Source organism: Diceros bicornis, unplaced genomic scaffold, assembly GCF_020826845.1.
Source record: "Diceros bicornis minor isolate mBicDic1 unplaced genomic scaffold, mDicBic1.mat.cur scaffold_124_ctg1, whole genome shotgun sequence".
Taxonomy (NCBI): domain Eukaryota; kingdom Metazoa; phylum Chordata; class Mammalia; order Perissodactyla; family Rhinocerotidae; genus Diceros; species Diceros bicornis.
Genome location: NW_026691044.1, coordinates 1,080,680 through 1,108,558, shown reverse-complemented (window position 1 = coordinate 1,108,558; position 27,879 = coordinate 1,080,680). Strand labels below are relative to the sequence as shown.

Here is a 27,879-nt window from a genome sequence, read left to right as displayed (position 1 = left end):
GCAGGAACTGTGCTCTCAGGGAAAATGATGGAATTCCATAAGACAAATATTTTCAAGATTTTACAAAAACGAAATACAGAAAGCTATCCCAGTTGAAAATACTACTTGGCAAGGAGCAAAGAAAGGGATCTGTATTTGCTATTGAGCTGGAGAAGACAATCTTTAGAAAAGGACAGCCATCCGAGAATGAAGGAAACTTTAAACTCCATTAACAGAAGGACTCATTAATATGACTTCGCTGCTCCTTTTCAAAAGGAACTAGTGACTAAACAAAACCCACAGAGGGAATCTTTGGGTGTGGAATTTATAAATAAAATATTGCCTTGATCTTTGTGTACACAATAAATGTATCAAAACAGTATCTGCAAAATTTAACCAAACATATTCAGCTGAATATAAAAAAAACATTTTGGGATGCAAAGATATTTCCTCCAAATTATTTTCTTAGAAGAGTTATGAAAGATAGTCAAAGCTAAGAAGCGTAGCTATTTTGAAATATTATTGGTAATTTGTAGATTCTCACATATTTCTATATCTAGACTTTCTTGTTAATTCAATTTTTTTAAACACCTAAAGAAAAATAAGGTGCTATATCTCTTTCCTCTCAAAATTTCCATCTCCTTTTGATTCTTTTGGGCATGTTTGGTCTATGATAAATTCCCCCATTGACACATTTTGGTTGTTATAATCATCTTTGACAAAGAAGGTGCTATAGTAAAATTGCCTCTCAGTCCTCATACTGAAAAATATCTCAGATTAAAAATTTGAGACATGTAATTGACAATAGTGCAACAGCCAGGAGTAGAAATAAAGGGATCCATGCAAGGCCTGCAAGAGACCAGAATGCCTCAATTATGATAACACCAAAAACCAACTACCACAGAGCTTATAAACTTACAACTTTCCCAAGTAAATTCTCTTAGAAATTATAAGTAAATTCTCTTAGACAGGTTTGGCTGTGAGATAAGGCTAACTGGCTCTGATTATTACATTTGATCCCTTGGTATGTACTTTGAAAACCATATAATTTTTACCAATAACGCAGGTACCAGGAGATTCTTTTGTTATGCAAAGCCAACTGTGAGTAAATCAGCAGAGCACGTCAAACTTAACCAACAGGCCACCGGGGCTGGCCCTCATCCTTAAGGATGTTAAAGTGTAGTTGACTTATCCCCATACAAAGGTGAAGAGTACATGAGACTACGCAAGTGGGACAGGGGAAATATCACGTAGGAATTCAGAACAAGAGATCAGTGTAGGACAGAAAAAAACAGAGAACACTTGAAGAAGGAGGTGAGACTTGAAATGTGTTTTAATGGATAGGAAAGATTTCAAGAGGAAAAACATATTTCTCATCTTAATATTCAAATTAAGATGGGATTTTAAAGTGTGGTTACTAAATGGTAATGTATTTAAAAGAGCACATAAATTCAAAATGAGCAGTAGTGAATTTGAATTATCTCTATGCTTGTGATATTTTACAGATGATCTAGGAGACTTGAGATTTCATTGAAAAGGAAACAGATGTTAAAACAATTATTTTTGTTAAGTTAGATGTTTTAAAAAATGCTAGCATAACAGTTGACTATTTTAATATTTGGTGCCCAGATTTCTTTTCTAAAGCAAGACAATGAGAAAAAGAATGTAAACATGCTAGGAAAAGTGTAATTATACGTTGCACTTTTTTGCTAATGCTGTGAATCTTAAATTAAAAGGCCAGTTACACTATTAATGCTGCTTTTAGTTTTAACCACCAAAAGTGCAGAGCTGTTAATTTAACCATCTTTGTTACCTTACAATTCTTTCTATAAATCAAAGAAATCTAAATTAGACACCATTGTCTTTGCAAAATAACATGGTAGCAATAGATTTCACAGCAATTTTCACTGAATTCTTATTGAATTTCAGAATATTTTATCCCATTTTAGCTAATTCTTAAGAAGACTTTAGGAAATAATCACTTCCTTTAGTATACATAATGCTTTCTGAAATTTGCTTCATAGGAAAATAGATTAAAAATTAGTAATTAATAAGTCACAATTGCCCCTTAAGGCTAGTCATCATTATTTTTATTCATTTTTGCAAAGTTGTAAACTCTATTTGACTGAATTAACAGTTCCCAATATCACATTTATCAGCTCCAGGAATTAACAGAATATTGGCACTGAGGATGAAGAACTGGTGTAATTGTTTTGGTAACCCACCATCTTTACAATCTGGATGTAGATGAAAACATAGTTTTGGATTTGGATATGGGTAGGAATACTTATTGACACCTGCATCATTTTCAGATGTATTTTTGAATTTAGTTTCAGAACAATGTATCTGACATAACTTATAACTTGGGACAATCACTGGTGTCTCTCTGAGCCTCCTTTTCTTCATCTGCAACATGTGCTCTACTGCTAAGAACAGGTGTGGGGCAAACAGGATAACACATGCAGAAGGGCTCTGAGGTAGAAGCTTCACTGTAGAAATTGTGAAAATTAATAAAGGAAAACCTCACTTAAAACGGAGTCAGGAAGCCCCTTAGGGGAGGTCTACAGGACACAACTTCCCTGAAGCTTACTTTACAATTTGGACAGGAAGTGCAACTACTACTCCAGCAGGAGGAAGAAAGATTTTCTCCTTGCCCAGCAACAGCCCAGCCAATGAGAAGCTTCACAGCTCAGCCAACGAGAAGCCATCTCCACCCCAAACTCTTACTTTCCTCCAATGAATTTTTGTTCAAAACAGCCCCTCCCAACCCCCTCTTCTTCTCTATAAAAGCAAGCTCCCCTCCCTTATTCTCTGGATTTGCCTGTGGTCTGCCATAGTTTGCATTTAACAAATTGCAATTCCTCTGTCTACTCTCGAATAAACTCATTTTGCTGGTAGGATAACTGGCTATTTTATTTTAAAGTTCACAAAATAATATACCTGCCATTTCTTGTTTCCTCCATTTCCATTATACTCTCTTATATCTGGCAAATTCCTCCACCTTTGCTTAATTGGTGAAGAACCTTAAATTTACAGTTTCCGTAATTCTAAACTGGTTCCCACACCTCACACACATTATTCCCGTTCTTTGGGTATCATGCTGCTAGGGGCTGGAAGAGTGGTACAAATACCACCAGGTAACCCTTTTTTGAACCACATGCACTTTGTGTTCTGAGTTATGTGCATATAGAAATGTACATGTACATACTTATATTAAAATATGGCAATAAACTAAACCATTAAATATTGAATCAATATTTAAATTAAAATATGGCAAATAAGGATGGGCAACTGATCCACATGCTAAAAAAATCTTTCTGAAATGCTTCTATTCACAATATTGCTTTATATTCATTGATAAGCTGTCCTTATGCTTAAATTAATCTGAATTTGCCTACTTATATTGTGTTGATTTACAAATCATCTCAAGTTTAGGAGCTCAAATTTCAATAACTATAAGTAACCCAAGATTATGGTAATAAATAAAATAATCTAAAGAAATCACAAGAATCTTTTAAAGATGCTCTACTACCATCATGCAAGAAATTATTTTAATTATGAAAACTTTAAAAAAAATTATTTCTACTTCTAACCATGACAGAACGTGCCTTGGTCCTTGACTTGCCGTCTCACCATAAAAAGCAAGAATACTGGAAAGCATGAAACAACTCTTTTCAGATATCGGGAAAACACACAATGCAGGGCTGTGATCCTCAGGAAGAAAACAAAAGAAGAAAACACTAAAATCTCTCCCTTTTACTGACGGCATTTGCTCTCCAAACCCAGAGCAGGGACGGAGAAATAAGCAAAGATGGGAGTTCAAGGAGACTGAGGCGTCTGAATTTTAGCACTTGTACTGAGAAGCTTGGAAACAGTCAATGTCTCAAGGGAAAAACTGGAATATTTGATTCACTTCTCGTGCCTCCCTTCTTTCTGGGATCTTGATGTTCCTCAAATCCAGGTGCTTTGGCAGAACCAAATTCTAATTTTTGTCTCTCCAGATCTGAAAAATTGTTTAAAGCTCTCCTGACTCCCCTGCCTTTTAGGAGCTTCTCAACCTGCTTTGTCTCTCCTCTCCCACCAAGAATGAGCAAATGTCCTATGGGGCATATGGGGTAAAATGAGAAAGCAACCTGCAGAATGTCGAGGCCCGACTCAATTGGTTTCCCTACACATTGGAAATTTGGCTTCTCACTATTGCCTTAATTTTCATTTTCCTACTAATATATAATAATTCTAAGCAATGAAGTTTGTCTCCCAAATACATTAGTAAAACTTGGCAAGAAAAACAAGGAGATGGCAGAATATTCTCAAATTTTAAAACCTGAAGGTCTGGACCAAAAAAGAGGAATATCAGGTTGGGGTCGAGATAACAGATACGGCCAGAGTAATGACTAACTCCAAAGCTAGCTTCACTGAAGAGAAGGCATTTTAAAGATTGAAGAAAAATCTTGTCAGAAGATCCCAGAAAAGTTCTAATTTTCATTACCAGTTAATAAAGTTATTGATACAGAAGTGTACAGAACAGAACATGGCTCTTGTTTATTTTCCTTGCACTTTTTGGCCTGGGATATGGGTTTTAAATAGACATTGTCTGTACCACCTTCATTAAAATAAACAAAATATTTGTAAAAACCACGAAAGAAGAAAGGAAGGAAGGGGAGGGGAGGGGAGGGAAGGAGGGAGGGAGGGAGGAAGAAGGAAGGAAGGAAGGAAGGAAGGAAGGAAGGAAGGAAGGAAGGAAGGAAGGAAGGAAGGAAGGAAGGAAGGAAGGAACTCTGTGCCTTTATTGGCCAAGCAGGCCACCTGAGTGAGATGAAGTGGGAGGTGTGGGTGGCCCCGGTGCCTGGCTGGCCATGGTTCCCGGGCCTGTAGGTGATGAGAACGCACCTAGGTAGTGGCCAGTCATCTCTCGCTAGGTTTCTACCTGGCTGAAGGTCTTGCCATTGTAGACGCCCACCATCTCCAGCAGGACGACCATGTCTCCAGGTGCATCTTCAGCACCTCAGGCCTCTCCCCGGCAGCGCCTCCTTCCTGGGCTCGCGCAGGCGCGTCAGCGGAAGAGCCGCCTCCACGGCAGGGCGGGTTTAGTGGCTGCGGCTGCACCCGCTGCTCCAGCTGCTCCTAGAATGTGACCCCGGCTGGGCGAGAGCCGCCCCGCGGTAGGTGCATTTGCAGAAGGTCCGCTTCTTCTTCGGCTCTACTTCCACCATCTTGTCGGTTCTACTTTTCAGAATGTTGGTTTTCCTGTACTTAAAGGAAAAGGTACGAACATATTCTCTCTCTAAATATTTTTAATTTTAACAAAGAAATTTTTATTATTTTTAGTTTCGAAAAGACAGCTACAATCAAAGAAACTCTAAACTGGTCCTGTCCAATAGAAATATAATCACATATGTGATTTTCACCTTTTCGTAGCCAAATTTTAAACCGTAGAAATGAAACAGATGAAATTAGTTTCAATAATATATTTTTATTTAACCCAATGTATCCAAAATATTATCTTTTACACGTTTAATCAATATAAAAATTATTAATGATATACCTGTCATATTCACTACAACATAATAATGTTGATGCAGTGGTTAAGGTGAAATGTAGTCCCACTAAAGCAATAAAGATTTATGAAAGAAAAAATGTTTTAGGTGCTTCAGTTTTTAAGTTAAAATTAAATAAAATTTAGAATTCACTTCCTCCATAGCTCTACCCATATTTAAGTGCTCAACAGCTTCGTGTGCTTAGTGGCTGCCATCCTAGACAGCACAGTTCTAACCTCACTTGTTGATGGAAATTAGTGATTTTCAACGGAGGCTGCAGATCGCTGCCAGAGATGTGTTGGTCAAAGAAATATCTCCCTCAAAAGAGAGGCAGTGTTGAGAACGACAAGATGAATTAGTCAGTTATAGCTCTGACTTTAATTTTCAAAAGAATAAATAAGCTAATTAAAATCATTATGAACAATGCTGTTGATCTTAAAATCAATTCTCTTGTCTTCCTGCCAAATAACAGTATTTCAAAATCTTTCAATCTAAAATCCTATTTTCTTACTGAAAAACATTTACCCTTTAGCATTTTTACTTTCATATTCTCACTGTACAAATTATTGCATTTCATCAAGACCCCAGAGCATGAGCCATTTCGTATACTGTGTCATCAGCCTCCTAGTGACTGCACTTTTGTCCCTTGTTGAACCTGTGGTCCATCACTTTCAAATACTCTCCACCCACAACCCACACCTGCTTTGTTTTCTTGTCCTCCCACTACACTGGATCTGTACATCACTATCAGGAAATCACTCCAAACATTTGCTCTCCTGCTTTTATATGCAGACCATTAAGCACTGCTGGGAAAAATCATACCTCTGTACCAAATAAGTTTTCTCTGTTCAAGTTCACTCAACAATCCTTCTATTTGTTCTCGTCTGTCAACTCCATCAGCCCTTCTACGTGGCAGAGTCTCCAACTCTTAGACACTTTTCTCTATTTCTCCATTTTGTCCCCATGCTCATGCGCACCTCCATGCCCGTCTTTGATAGAGAAAATGTATCTTTTTAAGTTACAGCAAAGACAAAAGCCAAGTAGCAGAAATTCACTCAACCTCTACCTCCACCCACAAATGAACTGATCTTCATATACCACTTTCCCTCCTTCTTTCATATCTCACTGAAAGAAGGGCCAAGTTATCTGTTCAGTTTACTTTGAACTTAATAGAACTTTGAACCTCCTCAGAGACCTTTTTCCTCAGTATCTTTCTTTCTTTTATTTTTTTACCTTCAGTGTATAATTATCTCTTCTGTGTTAAAAAGAAAACCTCCCAGCATTTTTTTTTATTTTCCTATGTATATTATCCTATCTTTTTCCTTTCTTCACATTTGTCCCCGAGAAAAACATTGTCTTCTCACATTGTGTGACTTTCTTTATCTCCCGTTGATTCCTAATTACATTTACTCCTGGCTTCTTTCCCCACAGTCCACAGAATCTGGTCTCAGTGAGGTCAAGGTTATTGTCTCTAGTGCCAGATTCAGTAGACGTGTCTAAGTACTTTCTTCACCTGATCTCCCTCTGTGCCATCTGATTAATTCCCCTTTCTTCTCTTGGCCTTCTTAATGCTGCTCTTTGCTAGATTTTTCCCAAATGTTCTGGTCACTTCTTTTCAGTCTTTGTTATCACAGCTTTTTCTGATTGCATATTAAGAAGTTACGAATTTTAGTAATATAAATTTCTAAATAACATTCTCAATATTATAATATGAAAAGTGAAAGTGGTGGTTTTCTTCTGAAAATCATTCAGCCTATTGACTTGATGAAAAGACAATTCACCAAGCCAGGTGAACTGATTTGCTTTACGCGGGAGCCTATACTCTTGAAAATAAAGCCTCTATTCTTCAAATGTGTCCTGAGAGAAAGTTATGTAAAAACCTTAATAGCAATATAATCAGACTGTTACCACACAATTGCACCATAAAGAATACCAGTCATGGATATAATCATGGAAAATTGCCAGACAATTGCAACATTAAAATGCATCAATCATAGACACAATCACACAAATGACTACAATCAGTAGTAAAATTTAAAGCAATTACAACTTTTAACGGAATTATTATGTGGGAAAATTATTTAAATAACAATACTGTGTTTCTAACTTTTACATAAATTCAAGAGAATGTCTCTGATACATGAATGCCTCCCCAGTAGAAGGGCACTTCTGCGCTAACCTCCAATTTCTTTCAAATGTCCTGGCCACTTAATTGTTAATGTATCTGAATGTCAAGTCTCAATTCCAAAGAAAGAGAGCTCCTAAAATGTAAGAAATAAGGTACACTCATATTAGAAAATTGTAATTGTGTCCTACAGGAGAAAAAACTGATTTCTAAATATTATAAGGAGATGACATCAAAATGGTAAGCTGTTTAAATAATTTTTCAAATGTGACTTTCTAGCTGTTGCCAAGACATGAGAAATTAGTAACACTGTGTATATAAAGCAAAAATGTAACTTAAGAGAAAAGCAAATGCCCAGAAGCTCATAAAACAAAAGCATGCAGTCACCCTATCTACTCATGTTTAAGATGATGTCTTAAATCATTTTCTTTTTAAATTTTTTTTTGTTTTTTGCTTTTTATCTTCTTTATTCCTATTCACAGAGGTCATAACAAACTTAGATATATTTAATTCAAGCCTCCCTATTTTTGACTAAAATGAAAATTCTGTTCAGTTGAAATTAACCAGTGCAAAATTGCCACAGGCACGTTCCAGCCAGAGAGTGCCTGGGTGTCAGAGCCCTCTGCCTGTCTAAAAGTCCCACATCACACTCCAGTGTTTTCTCCAGGCAGGCAGCCCATCCTTTGATGAGTTGATTCATGCTTCCGATCTTCCTGCCTCTGGCCTTGACCTGAGTACTGTGGCTAAATACACTAACAATACTTAAATCTTCAAAACTAGAGAAAGTTAAGAAGGCATGAAGGGCGGTATCAACTTAGAGACAATAGAGCCCACAGAACACTATTGCAGAACACAAGTTGGCCCAAACTTGTCAAAAACTCTCTCTCAAACACAAAGCCTAGAAAATAGCCAATTATTTATTTAATTATCACATATATTATTTAAAATGTAAATATCTATGAACGTTTTAAATAAATTTTTTTTCATCATCTAGCAAAGAATCCAAAATGCCTTACTGATGCAGTAACTTTCCCTAAAAATATCTGAGTTCTTCACCCAAGAAGAAAGGAAAGGTGTATGTGAATATGGCAGGGCAGGAAAAGCTATAACAAAACTGTTATGTTGTTATAAGCTTAAGACCCCTGGGACGGAGGATCGCCAGAAAGTAGAATAAATGACCAGAAGGAATGGTTCCAAAGACAAGACACAGCTTAGGTCAAGATAATTCACATCAATCTTGCATCAAGCAATAAGCTAAAAATGTGTATTTTTGCCTCTTTCGCATGCATCCTTCTCCAATTGAACCCATATTCCCACAGCCCAAATCAAAGCTATTACTCTTATTGTCAATTCAGCTACATCATTGCTAAATGGACTTTCTTGATCTACCTTGAGAAAGTACTGTTATGTAAGAAATAAGCAGGTAGGTAATATATAGCATATAAACAAATTAGTTGCAAATGACTAAATTACTAGGAAACTCTTGTTTTAAATTCTACACTGTCAGAAAGAAATTCCTTTAGCTATGATTTTTATTTCAAAAAAAATTAAAATAAACTGAGACATTTTGCTTTGAAAAATTAAATATAAAGCCTTGTACACTGAAAACTGACACATTAAAAAAACCTAATGTCTGAAACTTGGAAACATGAATGCTTCAGAGGCCTTCAAATGAAAAAGGCAATTTAACTCACTTTCCTCTTTGCCTGAATATTGGTGCAATATTATTTAATGCCACTAAACCAGCTTGTCAGTTTTTTCATGTTACTTTCCATTGGCAAATGTATAATGTGTCCAGTCTTTTATGGAGCTCTGCTTATATGCCAGGCACTTTACCAAATGCTTCGCATATGTTATCTCATTTAATCCCTCCAACAACCCCTTTAAAATGCAACTTTTTCCCTATTTTACAGATTAGGAAATTGAAGCTCGGAAAGATGAGTACAACTAATTGCAGGAAAGGTAGAATAAAATCTAAATCTGTCTGACTCCAAAGCCAGAATGCTCAACCTGTGCAATAAATGTCCTCCCTAAATGACTAAGGTAGATCAACTTGCATCTAGAGAAAAAATAATTCAACTTCCAAAAGTACATTGCAATATAATTCAATACAGGAATTTCTAGTAATTTGAAAGAGTTAATAAGCTAAGGTAACCCAAATTGTGCAATATTTTACGAAGTTACTAGCCAGTTCTCTTCAAAAACCCTAAGGTTGTAAAGTACAAAGAAATTCTGAGGAACAATTACACATTAAATAAAACTAAAGAAATATGACAACTAAATATAAGGAGTTATCCTGGAGTGGACTCTGGACTGGGGAGGGGGGCGGTGTAAAAAGTAGCTACAAATAACATTATTAGGACAGAAATTTAAGTGTGGAGTATGGATTAGACAGTAGTATTATATCAATGTTAAGATTTCTGATTTTTATAACTGTACTGTAGTATATAGGAGGTTTTTGTGCTAATGTTGCAGCTCTAAGTTTGAAATTATCTCAAATGGTAGCAAAATAAAAAGTGACTGATAGATAAAAGCAAACAATTAAAATAAGTCAAATAGGAAGAAAACAACCAGATTGATAACACTTCATAATTTTTATATTCTGACAAATATATATACTAGGGTGAATAAGGAAGAAAATGAGTAAATACATTGCTTTAAATTTTTCATTATTTGAGGGAATAATACTGCGTATTCCCTGTAGAATTCCTCCAGGGGCGTTATAGTTGATTAGTATTAGTTTTTTTTTAATTGGAAAGAGTCTTTCAGAGTCTTGCGTGAGAAGATTTGGCTACTACTTTAAGAGTTTATTATGCTCATGCTCAAGTAATCTTGAATTACAACATAAATCCCTTGAAAGAATATTGATAGTCACATAACTACTATATAAACTCATTGCCACAGTATTTTAAATATTCTCCCTTGATAGTCTTAGTCTCCATATAATATAGAACAATGCTGATATTTTAACAAGAATGGAAAGAATACTGATTGCTACTACCTTTGAATGATACGTCACTTCCAGCAAAGGCTCAAGATGAGAAAAGGAAAGAAAGCTGAAACTAAAGACTATTTTCCAAAACTATACAAACATAAAAATGTAAAGATATACCTCAATTTGTTGCTAGTAAAGTACAGCTAAGTGCATTCAGTATCATTTTTTTTAAGGTTTGAGGTAAATATAAATTTTTTTTCAGTAAAAAAAAGTCATATGAATGTTGGTAATATATTTTAAACATCTCTATTTAGGAAACTCAGAAAACAATTAGACTGTATAATCATATCTGAGTTTAGTAAAGGGTCTGAGTGTAGTAGAGGGTACTTTATAAAAGTACACATACTAGACTATGTGCTCTAAAATTATCTTTTAAAACAAAGTTTTGACTGGATTTTGACTATTTTATATCTTTCAAAAAGAGATATAGGAAGCAAATATGTCAAAATGTCTGATAGATCTGGGTACAGGGAATAGATATCTCACTATTTTCGGTAAGTTGGTTTTCCTTCAAAATTAATTTTTTTTAAACTTAATAGTTTGTTAGAAGAGTTTTATTGGAAAATGAGGTGGTATTAGGAGAAAATGACTATTTATTCCCAAATCTTTGTTTTAATTTTCTACAAAACACTGGTGTTTGTAAAATCAGGAATCCTAGGTTTAGTCAGGATCTTCAGTCATCTGTGTAATATTTTTAACCTCTCTAGGCTTCCTCATCTATAAAATTATGATATCTTAGAATCCTTTAAACTCTGAAATTGATTCTCAGACATACTATAGAAACAATAGCAAGAGAATATTGTTAAAGCCAGGATTGTTGGATTTAGAAATCTTCCAAAACTAACTTAAGTAAAAATAAAATGGAGACAGGAGAGGCAAGAAGTTTCGGCAACTCTAAGTGAACTGTAACCAGGACCTGAAAAGCAAAGACGGCTAAGCCCTTGCCTCTCTCAGGAGCTCTCTCACTCTCCTTTAGACTACATACTTTCCTCTCTTCTTCTCTGTGCATGTCTCCTTCATTTTTGTCTTTCTCTGAAGACTGGCTTGCTCTTCTTTTCCATGCACGTGACCACATATGATGAGGTCACCAAAACCTCACTGTTATATGACTTCATTGACTGAATAGCCAACTAGGGATTTTGGATCTCAAATTCAAATTCCCAGGAGAGAGACATTTTGTCTGACTATCTGTTGCCATGCAACTGTGATCTCTTGGGTCACGGCCCAGTCCTCAGGGCTGTGGAGGCACATTTGTTCTAGCACAGATCCAACAATCAGTGAGATTTTGGGAATCAGAAAGTTTCTGCAAGGTAGGAACAAAAAGAGTGTGATAAGGTATGACAGTTAATAATGAGGATTATGAAGAAAAATAAAAGGCCAACCTGAGAGTGAAAATCACCCTAATAACAAAAGCCATTGTAAGAAGAACTTTAAGAAAGGTGGTTTGATATGTCGACTATGTAAGAGGTTCGATCCATAAGGCAATAACCTATATAACAGCAGTGAGTTCTTCTGATTTCATAGGGTTTTACCACCACCTAAGAATTCCACTGTGTGCATTAGAGAAGAAAGCATTGAAATACCTATCAGGACAAATAATAGCCCAAATACTTCAATCCAACAATCCTTCATTTTCAGCCTTCCAAAGATCTGTGGGATGCTTTCTAGGTTAAGATGCCAAGCATTAACCCATTCTTGAAATTCTTCACTTTATGTAAAGAGATCCACAAGAAGGAGTATAAAGATACGAGTTACAAATGGAGGTCATATGCTTTCATGATGTAGAAGAATAGATAAAAGAGTTCTCCCAATAGGATGATGAAGAGAAAAGTATGGGGGTAAAGGGGAAGATATGTATGGTGACGGATGGCAAGCAGACTTTTGGTGGTGAACACGATGCAGTCTATACAGAAGTAGAAATATAATGATGTATATCTGAAATTTATATAATGCCATAAACCAATATGACCTTAATTTTTTAAAAAAGAGAAAAGTATGAAGGGAATAACAAATTGTTCAGTGAGAAAGGGTATAAAAAATGTACAGGACTGGTCCAGAATCTTGGGAAAGCTGTCTACTCAGCTGTCGTCTCCTTCAATTCCTGGAAATCTTACTTTCAGGTCACCAGTTGGTGTGCAGGTCCAGTCAGGGTTTAGTGGTGTCTTTAGACGTAACTTATGAATCCAAGGGTCTATACCTTGGAGTCTAGTGACACAAGGGCTGGTTAACAGTAGCTGATAAGTTTCCTTCCAGTGAGGTTGGAGGGAGTCTTTCTAAAGGTGTCTTTTCCAGTGTCTACAGGAAAGTTCTGGGCTGCAGATTATGATGTCTGGTGTTTTAGTCTCCCGGGAGTGCACTGTGGAAAGACTGTTCTACCAAAGTGTGATTATTCTCTATGGATTTGATTAGGCCTTTGCCAAATTGACGTATATCCCCTTTTATCAGCTGTGGATCAAAGGAAGTAGGGGCTAGGTGCATTGAGCATCCCATTATAAGGAGAACAGATTCTTATTGAACTTATGCAAATACGTATATTGTCATGAAACTAAGAATATTTAATAAGAATTTCAGAATTCTAGAGGGATCAGGTATGGAGAAAAAGATAAACGCTTCAACCTTCGCTGCAAAGATACACTTTACCAAATTGCTGTAAGTTATAGCTTGCTTAAAAGAGAGGAGAAAAGAGGGTCCTTTAAATCTGGAAAACAAAATATCAAAGCAATCAGTTTCCCATTAGAATTTTAGAAATTCCCACCCAGTTCAGTGTTATGATTTGATAACCCAAAGTTATCAAAGACCTGTACTCTAAAGTACTTGTCAAAGTCTTTTCTATGAATCTTTTTGAAGATGAAGCACTTTTGCAGCCACAGTTCTTTGGCAAAGCCCATCAGAGTAAAGCAAAAACTGTCTATAAATGACAAAAGACTCTAAAATGCCCATTATTAAAGATCTGATGAGCAGTCATTATAATGCAATTGACAAAGGAATTTGGTTATTTTGGGGACATGCAATATTTTAAGATAATAGTTGGAGTTTGATGATGTTATATTAGGACACATCCGATTTCCAGGAATTTCGTGTCATTTCTGGAGCACTAACAATATGTACCTACATAGATATGATGTAAAGAAGGCTTAGTATTACTTCTTATTTGATACTTCCCATGTAATTTAACATATCAAATAAACCTAATTAGGTTAATATCTCTCAGGTCAAAAAGACTGTATTTAGAATTTGATTCAGGGATGTTGGTTAAAAATATCAAAAGGTTTTAAAACATTTAATCCAAAAGATTCACAGATTTTTATGAAACAATATTTAATTATCCATTTAACCAAAGCAACAAAAAGATTTTAAGGGAAAATGCAGAAGGTTACATAGTTTTAAGCAAAACCCAGTTCTTTTTTTTTTTTTTTTTTTTGTGAGGAGATCAGCTCTATGCTAACATCTGCCAATCCTCCTCTTTTTTCCTAAGGAAGACTGGCCCTGGGCTAACATCCGTGCCCATCTTCCTCCACTTTATATGGGCCGCCGCCGCAGCATCGTTTGCCAAGCAGTGTGTCAGTGCGCGCCGGGGATCCGAACCGGTGAACCCCGGGGCCCCACAGCGGAGCGTGTGCACTTAACCACTTGCGCCACCAGGCCGGACCCAAAACCCAGTTCTTTTAATATTGAGAAAATTCAGCTTTTCTAAGTAATCGAAGACCTAATAAAGACAAAACAGAGAATCTTTGTTTTCTAGGCAAATTACATTAAAGATAAAGAAACTTTCTTTAGAATTTCTTTTTTTTTTTTTTGTGAGGAGGAGCAGCCCAGAGCTAACATCTGATGCCAATCCTCCCCTTTTTTCTCGAGGAAGATTGGCCCTGAGCTAACATCCACGGCCATCTTCCTCTACGTTATATGGGACGCCGCCACAGCATGGCTTGACAAGCGGTGCGTCAGTGCCCGCCCGGGATCCAAACCGGCGAACCCCTGGCCACCACAGCAGAGCGCCCGCACTTAATCGCTTGTGCCACCGGGCCGGCCCGTTCTTTGTAATTTCTTATTAAGAGCAGATCAATAATCTGAGAAGACTTTGTCCTTTTAATAAAGGACTTTGTTCTTTGTACTTTTAATTAATGTCCGAATTTTAATTTTACACCAGTGTACTTTTGATATTAAAATTTATTTTTCAATAAATTCACTTTAATCTTAGCCAGCTTGACCACACATTAAAATTTCTTTTTAAAGATTCCTTTTTCACAGTCTTCTACAATTTTTTATGTCTTGTTTTGTCCTTTTTTTTTTTTATTTTGGAACAATCATTTTATTTTAGAACAAAATTACTTTCTTTTTCCTTCAACAAAATTCCCTCTTCATTCTTCATATCTTCTTTCACTGAAAACACATAGCCTACTTTTCTTGCTTACTTTTCATTTACAGTCATTCTCTCAATTTCAAAAACTTATAAAGTGTATCTAGAAAAGAAATGAAGCAAAGCAGTTGTTACAGAATAATTACAGATTTTACCTTGGAGGGTGGCGTAATTGTCTATGCATTACATTAAATGAATATAAACTCCTTCCACATAGTACAGAGTAAGCCATATGCTTTTTGGATATTACAGAACGAGATTCACTTGGGTCTGTAGGTTCATCCTGACATTGCTCTGCTACACTGTTCATGATAGAATAGGCGGATAGAACAAGATCCCCACATTGTTGCTGAAGACGGCTGCTGTAAGTTGAGTAGGCAGAATAAAGATTTGAAAGATGGAACAACAGCGTCTAAACTGATGGCAGGGCTATAAATATCTGGGAAGCCGTCACCAGAATTCCCAGCATTGTAAGTAGTTATAAGAACTGGGGGAAGTTCTTTTGAACAAAGATTGTTGCCTGGCTGTAAATCTGAAAAAACAGGCAACAGAGTATGAGCCTGTCAGAGAATGAGTACAGCCTGGCCTTGAGGAGTTATCCTTGTGTGCCTACAGGACAGCAAGGGTGGTGGTTCTTGCATTGGCCTCTCCATCTGGCTGCACAGACCTTTCTGTTGCTCAATTTACTGTAGTATAAGAGCAATGGTTTTCAAACATGTTGAATCATTCCACAGCAAGAAATCTAGTGTATATCATGGTCCAGCATTTGCCTATATATATAAAACCATATAAGTATCTGAAATAAAAGTTTAATAAACTGATATGTATTTCCTATGCTTAATATATGCCACATGTGCCTTCTATTTTGCATTTTATGAAATTATTTTCTTTTATTTATATATAATAAATAAATTTATAATAAATTTATGAATTATAAATAAAGTTGAAGATATGTATTATCCATTTATCTATATTGATAAATGTAGATACCATGTACATGTTCTGTTTAAATAAACATTAATCATAATTTCTCAATGGTCTGTGACAATAGTTTGAAAAATAAAAAGTTTCAGTGAATCCTTCCATAGTAGGAAAAAGCTCTCAAGAGAATCCCATTGCTTCTCATCTTTCAGAGGCTCCTGCTGCTTTGCCTGCACTCTCTCAGCGTCAGTGCACACAGTTTGCACAGAGTTAATTTATGTTTATCACTCTAAGTGTTCTGACGTTTTCTCTTTGGTTCACCTTATATTCTCTGCTCTTCTTCCAACTTTTTTAACTCTTTGCTTTCCAGTGAAAACTAGGAAGCATGAAATTGTGAGCTATCAGATATTATAAGCTCATCTATTAGCATCCTGTAGTAGATTAGCAAACCCATAAACAAATTTCATAATTTCTAGAAGCATATTTCTCTTTACAGCAAACTTTTCAATGTGGCACAAAACATGTCTATTGGTGGACCCAAATATTGTTTGTTTCCCTGTATGTTTAGCAGTCAATGTCTCAGTGACTATCCTATCTGGAAATGATTTAGATATTTAATGGATATCCATTATTTAGTTTAGCTTAGTGTAAGCTTTTATCTTATTTACATTTATTTAAACACTTGTTTTTAACAATTATGTTTGGATTAGACATTAAAGAGTTAACCATCATCTTAAGTTATTTTTCTTGTTGACAAATTCTGTAACAGAATTATTTGACTAGTAAACAATTATTTGATTAGTAAACCCAGATAGAAAAACTTGTATGCTTGTATTTCATTCAGTATTGATTACTCTGAAGACATGCCTGATCTCAGACAATGTGAACTTGAAAGACGTTTGGGTTAGTTTCTATATTTCTGAGAATTTTAGGAATACTTAATATATATAAATGTTTAATTTTGGCAATACCATCCAGAGGTAGAAAAATACCATACATATATGTGTGTATATATATATGTATGTATATATGTATGTATGCATATGTATATATGTATATATACATATGTATATATGTATATGTATATATACACACACATATGTATATACATACAGAGAGACACAAAGATCTTTAAAATTTTTAGCCATGTCTCAGGTACAAAACCCAAAAGAATAGTTGAATCTAAATTGTGTTTCTGGCAGATGGACTAAGTAAAGTTTACCTGCTCAGAAGGCCAAAGACTTTTACTAAAGATTTTTTTTATTTGCATGCTGTGAGGACCCTTTTATAGCTGTTTTTGAAGTCATTTTTTCTTTTAGAAGCTTCTGCATAGGAATCAAAGAATGCATTCCATTGTCTCTGAGAGGTTTGGAATCCTCTCTTTTAAGGGTGCCCCTTAAGGTGGACTTATCCAAAAGAAAGTTTCTCCAGAATGGCTGTTACAATCCCAAATTATCCAAAAGTTCACCCATTTCCAGAAAGGCACAAGATCCTGGTCCATAGACCAGGTAGAACCTATCTTGCCTTTGGATTCCCTAAAACTTCTTTACTACGATAGGCCTTCTTGTTCAACAATGCCTAAAACACTGGAATCACGTTTCCCCGCCTTTTGAACAGGATGGGGGACTTCCCAGGACACTTCAACATACCAATCAAAATAAGCTTCCCGTTCCACTTGCTTAGTTTTAGATCTCTTATTTTCTAACTGTGCATGCAAATAAACTAATTTATATATTTCAAAAGAGCCCCATTGGGGCCAAGCAAGTTTTAAATCATCCTTGGTATACCAATGCCATTTCTCTAAAAATTGATATGCAGAGGGCCCATAATTTTTTAACATAAATCCAGCAGGGATCCCCAAAGAGAGCTGAATCCCTGTAGCAATAGACAGCATACTTCCTGCTACAAGTATGGACTCACCAAAAGAGGAAGTAAATTCTCTTAAACTAGTTCCAAAAGACACCCAGATAAAAGCCAGAACCTCAACCAAGGTGGAGATTCAGAACTGAGAGGACTCACCTGGCCTGAGGCTGTCAGGGAGATGACAGAGCACAGGAGGCTCACACAGGGGTCTTGCTCCAAACCAACAGCAGCCCCAGAAATAGGTGGAAAGTCGCTTCACATCCCATATCTCTGACACCAAATATGCCAATTTATTTAAAAAAAGACAACTGTAAAATAGAAGAGTAGCATTTATTTGGGGTCTTAGAATTGCAATTCAAGGAACACAGTTCCAGCAGCAGCTGGAAAGTCCAGACTTTTTATTAGCAAGAAAGAGAGCCCAGAACAGTTCCCTCCATTGTTTGTTAAGGAGGGTAAATTTCTGCTACAGTTTATTGGCTTACTCAAGGGCATATGGTTGCTACCAGAAAAAGTATGTTTTTGGACAGTCCTTCAGAAAGTTCTGTCTCAGCAAATAACTCCCTTTTGGCAAGTCAGCATGGTCAGCACAGTTTCATATTTTTAACAAGGTGAAGTCCAGGGTACAAAGTGGAGTCACCACTGACAATTCATTTCATAGGTGCAAGGCTAAAGAAACTTCTCTTGAGTCTGATCTTAGAAGGCCATATAGACAATTCATTATAATCAGTTTGTTATCTCCTTAGGCGAGTCCTAAATATGGCATGAAGTTTGGGCCTATCTATCGAAGACGTGGTATACCCCTTTCTGTTCTGTTCTCTACCTAAAGAATACTGTGGTAACAAGTTCTATAGATAGTTACATTTAAATTAATAAGGTTACTTGCTCTGACTAAGACAATTTGTTAAGCATACAAGACCATTACATGGGTTCAGAACCCATCTATACCATTCACTAACTGTGTTATAGTGGTGAAGTTATTTAAACTCCATAAGCCACAGTTTCCTCACCTGTACAAAGTATTAATACTAGCAGTTATTTAATAGGGAGCTATGCAGAGCAATTTAGCACAGTGCCTGACACATAGTATGTATTCAAAAGTTGATTTCTTGAAAAATAATTTGTATAATGGCCAAAATAGTGTTTACGTAAATAAGGTTCAGTATAATAGATCACCAATACTTCTAAAATAATTTAGATTAGAATGTGTAAATCTTTGTATAATTTGATATTTCCCACAATAAATTTATCATGGAAATAGTGGTCCTATTTAGCTTTCTGGATTTTTTTACATAAACGAGGAAATAAGTTCATTTTCCTTTCTTCTTAATGGAATGTTGTACCTTACATTTTCTTATGTTGTTTTGTGTTATTGTGTTCTTTTTTTTTATTGAGGTATAATTGACATATAACATTATATTAGTTTCAGGTGTACAACACAGTGGTTTGATATTTGTATATATTGCAAAATGATCACCACAATAAGTCTAGTTAACAACCATTACTATACATAGTTACAAATTTTTTCTCTTGTAGTGAGGACTTGTAAGTTCTTTATTAGCAACTTTCAAATATGCAATACAGTATTATTAACTACAGTCAACATGCTGCATATTACCCTGTCTGGCCCAGTCATCAAGGCTAAGGAGGCACAATTTCTAATGGACAAGTTCTCTCAAAAGAGGAAGAGAAGTGGAGAGAAAATAATGCTCAATTCCTTTGCCTCTTCATATGATCCCTAATAAGAATACAATTAAATAATTTTTAATACTTTCTTGGGCACTATGTTTCGTAAGGGGAGAATTTGGTACCAGCTTTGTAAGTCTGTAGAACCAGAAGGATCAGCATTAACTGGTAATTGATATTGCCTGTCCACAAATGTAAGATCTCAAATTTTAGGAGTTGAATCTTTAGAAATAATTAAAGAGCTAAGTTCTCTGTGCTGTGACTTTCTTCCCAAAGACGTCCTACAGTTACTCTAATCTAGAGAGAAAAATCATTAAGAACTCTACTGAATGTTCTAAGATTATTATTTTTCAGATACTTGTTCTAAGATGATCCTATAATTTTTATCTTACTCTAAGATATTTTCAAGATTATTATCCTTCATATTCTTAGGATATTCTTATTATTTTATCTCCCATTAAATCACTTATGTTTTAGTGGAATTTGTTATGTTTATTATCTGTGTCAGACACAATTGGTGGTTTAATCAACAATCGTCTCATACCCCTTTTGTGTTTTTTAAAAGAACACAGAGTTTAAATACCTGGTGGTCCAGGACAAGAAAATATTTATTTATCTAAAAATAAATCTTGGTAAGCTTATATATAATTTTATGAAATCTGGACAAGGAGACATGAAGGAAAAATACCAGGTTTGTGGCAGTGGGGGAAGTTAAGGTTCTGAGAAAGTTTACCTTACTCCCTCAAGAAAACGACATTCTTCTGGCCTTTGCTATTTCTTACAGAAGAACATTCTTCTCCAAGTGATTTAGACCATAAGACGGCAAATGTGAAAACAAAATTCAATATGACAACGTGAAGGGTAAAGTAACCTGTGCCTTTGAGAACAATAAGTCACGGAATTAACCCAACTTGGCCTTTTTGTAATGAGAGATAATAAATCCAACCTATATTTAAGCCAGTGTTAAGTTGTGTCCTCTGTTATTTGAAACTCATCATTCTATCAATTTTATCCAAGTAGCATATTCTCTTAAGTATTTTAAACAGTTTTTGCTTATCTTTTTCTTTCCTTGTATAATTTTTATTTTACTCCTTTCATTTTGTATCACTACTTCTGAGGGAGAAGAGCACATAGGGAAGCAGGAGGCACACATTTGAGACTTCATTGTGAAGGGCAAGATGTAAAAGAAAAAGAAAATTTATTTTTCCAAAGGAAGGAAAAAAGACATGATAAAAAGAGAAGACAAATCAAAGCCTCTTTCCCTGAAAAGAGTAGTATCCATTAAATAAACTGCACTTCAAAATATTAACAGAAGAGAGAACTCTTGAACAGAGAAACCTAATTAGCCATCTGAAAGTCTTGTATGTAGACAGTTGTTATTGCCAATCCAGAATAATTTTTTTCAAATACTGAATCAACTAAAAATTGCAGAGTACTTCCATGTGGACCTAATATAAAAAGAAAACAAGAAAAGGAGAATCAAAACATCTCAACTGATAAAAATTCTCTCTAATAAAAGAGCTAACAAGGAAATTAATTAACTAAATAATTAAAGTAAAACCTTTAACACAACACTCCAAACTGAATTAAACAAGCTTAAGGAAAAACTTGCATTAAAAAACTTTGAATTATAAATTCCAAAATTTAGAACAGAAATGGACATCTAAGTTCATTCACTCTGAAAATAAGTTTTCAATATTAAGATAAATATTAACATGTGTTAATATTAGCTACATTACAGAGTGTCCAAGAGAGAAAAGCTTAAACTTCAAAGTTAATAAGGAAGATTTAGGAAAGGCATTCTAACAACTAAGACAAACCAAAATTGAAATAATGAAAGAAACAAAATGTTCAGAGAGAAATTGATCAATATAGGCAAAGAAGATAAAAGACAGGCATAGTTGCAGATGTTAAAGACTAAAATAAAATAATTGAAAATATTTTAAACCATAATTCAAAAAAATTCAGAAACAAAGAAGTCCCGAAGCTATGTAATTGAAGAGATCACCATATACTGAAAAAAATATGCCCTTTAATTTTTAGCTTCAATATCTTTCTGTAAGCGTAAAGAAAATTATCCTTGGAATATTCGCGCAAAAAGACAAAGTCACATATCAATGAAAGAAAATCTGATGACATCAAAATTCTAGACAAGGACGTTGAAACCAAGACAAAGGTGGGACCTTTGTTCCAATAACTCAAGGAAAGAAAGTGTGAGCTACGGGTGTTACATCAGCAAAACTGTTTTTCAAGTGTCAAGTCTATAGAAACTGTTTAATCCTGTAAGAACTCCAGGAATACTGTATGAGTCCTTCCTGCAAAATCAATTACAGGACAAGCTTACTCCACTCAAGACGTGATTGAAGAAACTTGAGCAAAAGGACTGATTTTCAGCACTGAATATATTTAACTGTAGGTCTAAGATTAAAACAGAGGTGGTAACAATGGTTGAAGAACAAGGGTGAGAATAAGGATAAAACAGCAATTGAAACAGAAGGATTTAAAATATTATGAGAATACTGTGCAAAACTTTATGCAGATAAATGCCAAAACTTAGATGAAATAGATAATATCTCAGAAAAATATAATTTATCAAATTTGATTATAATAGAGACAAAAAGTTTAAACAGATGATTTGCATATGACAAAGAGAGAAAGAGAGAGAATGGAAAGGCAGAAAGACAGAAAGAGACACAGAAAGAGTGAGAGAGTTATTAAAGAACTACCCAATAAAAAAGCATCACATCCAGATGATTCCATAGAGAATTCTATCAAAACTTCAAAGATTAGATAATTCCAATGCTGTATAAATTGTTACAGAACGTAGAAAATTAAGGAACACTTTAAAATATTTTTAGAAAGCAAGAATAGCATTGATTCCTAAACTGAAAAAATTTAGCACATACCAATTTTGTTTCTTAACATCAATCTAAAAATCTTAAATAAAACATTAGCAAACAAAATCTAATACTACATTAAGAAAAGACATAGCATCATTAATTGAAGTTTATTTAATAAATCTAAAGATAGTAATTCATTTGTAAAACTCACTATATTGATAGATATAAAAGAAAAATACATAATTATCTCCATAGATGCTAAAAAGCCCGTGATAAAATCCAACACCCGTTTCTGATTAAAATTTATTCAATAATATAGAAATATACACACATACATATAACATTATATACTCAGCCCTAAAGCCAGCATCTTAATGTGGAAGAAAAAGAGATATACCCATCAAGTTCAAGAATAAAGCATGAATACTTTCTATCTCCACTATTATTTAACAATAAATTAGAGGTATTGCCCATGAAATTAGATTAGAAGAAACAATTAGAGGCACGAGAATTGGAAAAGAAAAAGAAACCCCAAATGAATCAGTGATCTAAATACACAAATTAAATCTATGCAATTACCAGGGAAAAATACATGGTATTCCTTTATAAACTGGGTGAAAAAAAGTCTACCTATAACTCAAAATCCTGATGCAATGAAAGGAAATATTGAAAAAAAATTCTGTATGACATCCCCCCAAAAAAACATGGAAATAAAATTGATACATAGAAAGGAAATTATTTGTATATATCACAGGTAAAAAGTGATCATTCTAAGTATTTAAAGAACATTTTAAATTACAGGGGAAAATACCAAAACCAAATAAAAATAAAGGCAAAAGATATAAATGGCTTACAAAAAGAGACACAAGAGACATACAAATGACCTTTAAACATATGAAAAGACATTTAACTTCACTCATGATAAGAGAATTTCATATTTATCTCACCTATACTAAGATTCCATATATTCTTTATCAGATTTATAAAACACAAAAGTTTGAGAACACTTTGTTTGAAGGCTTTGGAAACAAGTACTTCCATATATTGCTGATATAAATACAACATAGATTCAGCTCTCTGGGAAGAATTTGGCAGTATCTAACAAAACTTCAAATTTAGGAATTTACTGTTAAGATACACTTACAAAAATACAATTAAAAAATGTAGCCCATATACAGGAGATTGACTGAATAAATGACTGTTCACCACAAAATGAAGTTCTATGCAGTTTTAAACCAAAATATGAAGAAAATTTCTATGAACTCATATGCAGTGATTTTCAGGACAAGCTCTTTAGTGAAAAAAAAAATTAACTTCAATAAAGTACCTCTAATGCACTCCTTTTTTGGATAAGAAAGAATGAGAAGGAATATTTAGTATATATTGCTTTAATTTTGAAAAAATAAGTACAGGAAGTGAAAACCTGAAGCCAATGAAATGACTACCTGCAGGGGGGTGAGTGGCAATGGCTTGGAAATGGATAGAAAAAAACGCGGGTCCCTTGGAGAAATATTGATTCCGGGGCTAAGGCAAGGAAAGTACAAGGTAAGACTAGAAAGTCTTCTTGTTACAGAAAGTAAGGAATTTCTTTTAAAAATTATAGGTACATATCAAAAGGATCCTGGAGCATGCATGAATAGGCTCCCACTGGCCAAATGGGGAATGGCTTGGCTATCAATCTGAATAAGAACATAACACACTGCAATAAGAAAGGAACCTAATATGTATATTGCTATTAAATAATAGTAATTACAAAGTGAGGAAAAGGAAAAGCTCTACTTTATGGACAAATATCAACTAACATGTTGAAAAAATTATAGAAATTAAAATTTATTTTTTTTCACCTATCATAGTAATGACAGAAAGAATCAATGGAAGCTAATAATTAGTGGATTTATGAACACAATATTATGTCCTCATAAACTTTCCCCCACAGATTACTTACTAAAAAGAACTTGTGCAGTGAGTAAATCTGAGAGATGACACCTTGGAGAAATGATCAAGCCATATTTCACCAATAATGGAAGAAACTGACATCATGTTCTGTACAGAGGACGCAAAAATCACCTGTGTAGTATGCCTGGCAAAAATGTTTAACTCCAGTCAAATCATGAGAAAAACCTTAAATGAATCCAATTGAGGTGCATTCTTCCAATTTGGAACCATATGAACTTTTTCTATTTTGAGAATCTTACTCTGTCAAGATGATTCGCCCTTGCTTCAATTAGTTGTAATAAATTTAGCTTTGATTTACTAACAATTAACAAAGCTTTGCTTTATTAGCCAACTAAAGAGAATAACAACTGAATGCAATGCATTATTCTTCATGTCCTCTGGATCAAAAAACATCTGTTAAGAATTCTGTTTGGACGATTGGAGGAATTTAAATATGGACTATATATTAAATAATTGTATTTTTAAATGTTATATTTTCTGATTGTGATAATTTGATTACAGTAATGTAGAAGAGTATCCTTGTTTTTAGAAGGTACATGCTGAAGTATTTGAGAAAGAAAAAGCAAATGTGGTAAAATGATGTCCTTTGATGAATTCTTACAACTCATATAGATTTTAATTTTTCAAAATAAAAAAATTGGAAAAAATAATGCAGAAAACTAGATAGTGATACTAATAGAATTGTACTTTAAAATTTTAGTTTTTAAAGTTCTTCAAAAATTAGAAGATTTCTAACATTTGAGTTTCTTTTGTTCTTTGGTTTTTACACTTTATTTCTATATTAATTGATAAATTTATATAGATTTCTTATTTTCCAAAACTGATTTTAAAAGTTTGGCATCTCAACTGAAAAGTGATTTTTAAGTAGTCTTGGAAAAAGCTCCATGGTTATTTTTGAGTTCTTTAAAAAAAAAAATCATGTTAAAAATATTGAGATTTTGCTAGCTCACTAACAATTCAACCAAAATACTTTCAGTTTAGCATATGTTAAAACATTTATGAGAAATGGTCATTGACCAAAATGTAAAAATATCACTTTTAACCATCAGCAAGTCTCCTTCTTTTGCTTACTTCATATGACTCACTTAATGGATAAATTGCTCATGCCCTTTGTTTCCTGCTGATTAGAAGTTGCTACTAGCACGACGTATATGAGAAAAATAGCAAATGTTTCTCAGAAACCCACAGAGCAATGTTTTTCCAACTTTGCAGAACATTGCCAAAAATATCTATCTGAACCACAGGCACCTGGAATGGATATAAGAACATATCACAAAGTTTTAAATCAACATAATCTCATTTTTCACTTCATTATAGAAACTGCACACTTGCAAGGTGGTCAGTTGAGGAGCATAGCTACCAAGACCATCTAAGCAAAAAGAATATCCAGTCAGATTTGTGAATTTTTGTGCTAAGAAAGTTTATGTAAAAATATAGAGATTGGCTTCTATTCTGCAGAGGCAATGATCGAGGCAGTGTGAAGACAAAAAAGTTTTGGAGCTTTCTTTATGATCAAAAAAAGAATTCACAGTTACTGCTTGGCATACAGGAAACTTGACCTGGGATACTGTAAAAAGCCAGCTGAAAAGAGAAGCAACCAACGGAAATACCAGAGTCATTATTGAAAAGTAGATTGTAAGAGGCGTAAGGACAGAAGAGTTAACAAACCAAATTGAAAAATTGTGCCTATTTCCTTTGAGTATTTCAAAATTAATACTTTATGAACTTTATGACCTATTTAGATAAACCCAAAGAAGGATTCAGTAGATGATGGCATGTAGTTTGCCAAAATATTCTGCAAATTTAGTTTTGTCTCATGTCTGTGTGCTTCACAATTACTCTTGTCTCTGTCATGAAAACATGCTTCCTCTAACATCTACTCCTCCTTTAACACTCAGGTTATGACCCTGGTATAGAAATCTTCTCTGAGTAGTCTTGACTGCCCATCTAAATAATCCTATATCACATAGCGCATTCCTCTTTCACAGTGTCCTGGAAGTATTGATCTACTTGTTTGTTTTGTCCAACACTGCCTTCAATAAAGGGGTTTGTGTTACTCAGTTAAATCCTTAGCACGTTATCTAAGGCCCCAGTAAATCTCGGTTGAAGGAACGTGTAAATGAATGAGTGGACAAATGCCTCTCTATGCTGCCATACACCTGTGCCAAAAAGGCCTCTAGTGCCGATGTCACCAGTAAACACTCTAGGATCTAAGACATGTAAAAGGTGGCTTCACTCTGCTCAAGGTTCTCTGCACAAGTAAGGAACGTCATTCTCTCTTTCTTTCTTCACATTTCTCTTGTGTGGATCCCAGAATATTGGTGAGTTATGGTACCAACGCCTAACAGACTTCTTAAGGAAGTAGCTATTTGAAATATATGTTTTAGTTTCCACTCCTCTGTACTCTGGCACAAGAACCTGGGATAAAGAGAAGGGGGAAGGAAAACCATTAGGGCTAAAGGTTAATATGATCAACACAGGCCCCAGATGGCCAATCTTCTTTAACCTCAGCCTATCCTCAGATTTATTTTTCTGACTCTTTTTTTCTTAAAATGAACTTTTCTTTAGAAGGCTCCTTGTATCTCATGCAAATAGGCTCCTCCAATCATGACCACACATAAATGACCTTGTGTGACTATTGTTTAGGTTCATATTCATATTCTACTACCAGAAGTGGTATTATTAAATACTGTGTTTACGTTCACAATTGACAAAGCACTATCATTATAAGATTTACGTTTATATTTCTCCTTTCATAATGAAAGAATCTCTAAAAAATGGGTTAGAAAGGTTTTACCAATAGAGAACATGATATTTACAAAGCTTTAAATGACATTCATACATTCACTTATTCATTCAACTATTCATTCAACAAATGAGTATTGCCCATCAACTTTTGACCCTGTTAGGTTTTTAGAAGAGACTCACACTTTGACCAATGAAGTGGCTTAGAATAGCGGAGCCATGTATTGACCAGCAAATAGTACCCTAGGGAAAGTCACACTGTATAGCAAAAGCTTACTAACTGTGAAGTAGCTAAAGGTCCCCTGCCAAGGGCCCACCTTGGTCCCACTTCGTTCTTGGAAATCAACAATTCTTTTGTGACTATGGTCCCTACTCCATTAGTGTAGATGTCACCTCCAATCCAGCCAGAAAAGGATTGAGTTAAACCATTTTTTTGTGTGTGATTCTTACAGTAGATTCAACTTCAGTAAAAATTCTTATGATGTATGGAAAATGGCATGGCTTCTTCTGTGTTCAAAACAGGATGTAACTGTATGAATCATTTACTACAGGAATAATTTTCAAACTTAGCATAAAATCCTTTCTCCAAATGAAACATTATTCATGAAGCCCAGATTCCAGACTTGGTTCAACACTTCCAACCCCTAAAATTCTACACCCCATGGAAGTCAGACTCTCCTTACGGATTTATACAAACTCCTGTGGTGACATTTTCATGGATTCCTCTACCTCAGTGCCCCTTTCCAAGAGAACTGCTTCTAAATACATTGTCAAACATCTCTCAGCCATCTTAGCAATTTAAATTATAAGGAAAATTCATCAATAAGCTCTACTTACTGTATGAGAGAGCCAGATGACGGTCTTACATCAGAGAAACA

The 27,879-nt window shown here is 34.8% G+C and overlaps 1 pseudogene; it reads right to left on the bottom strand.

Moving 5' to 3' along the window:
• Positions 1 to 2,335: 2,335 nt before the first annotated feature.
• The window catches only part of LOC131402540 (uncharacterized), a 236,576-nt pseudogene continuing 211,032 nt past the window's right edge, over positions 2,336 to 27,879 (bottom strand).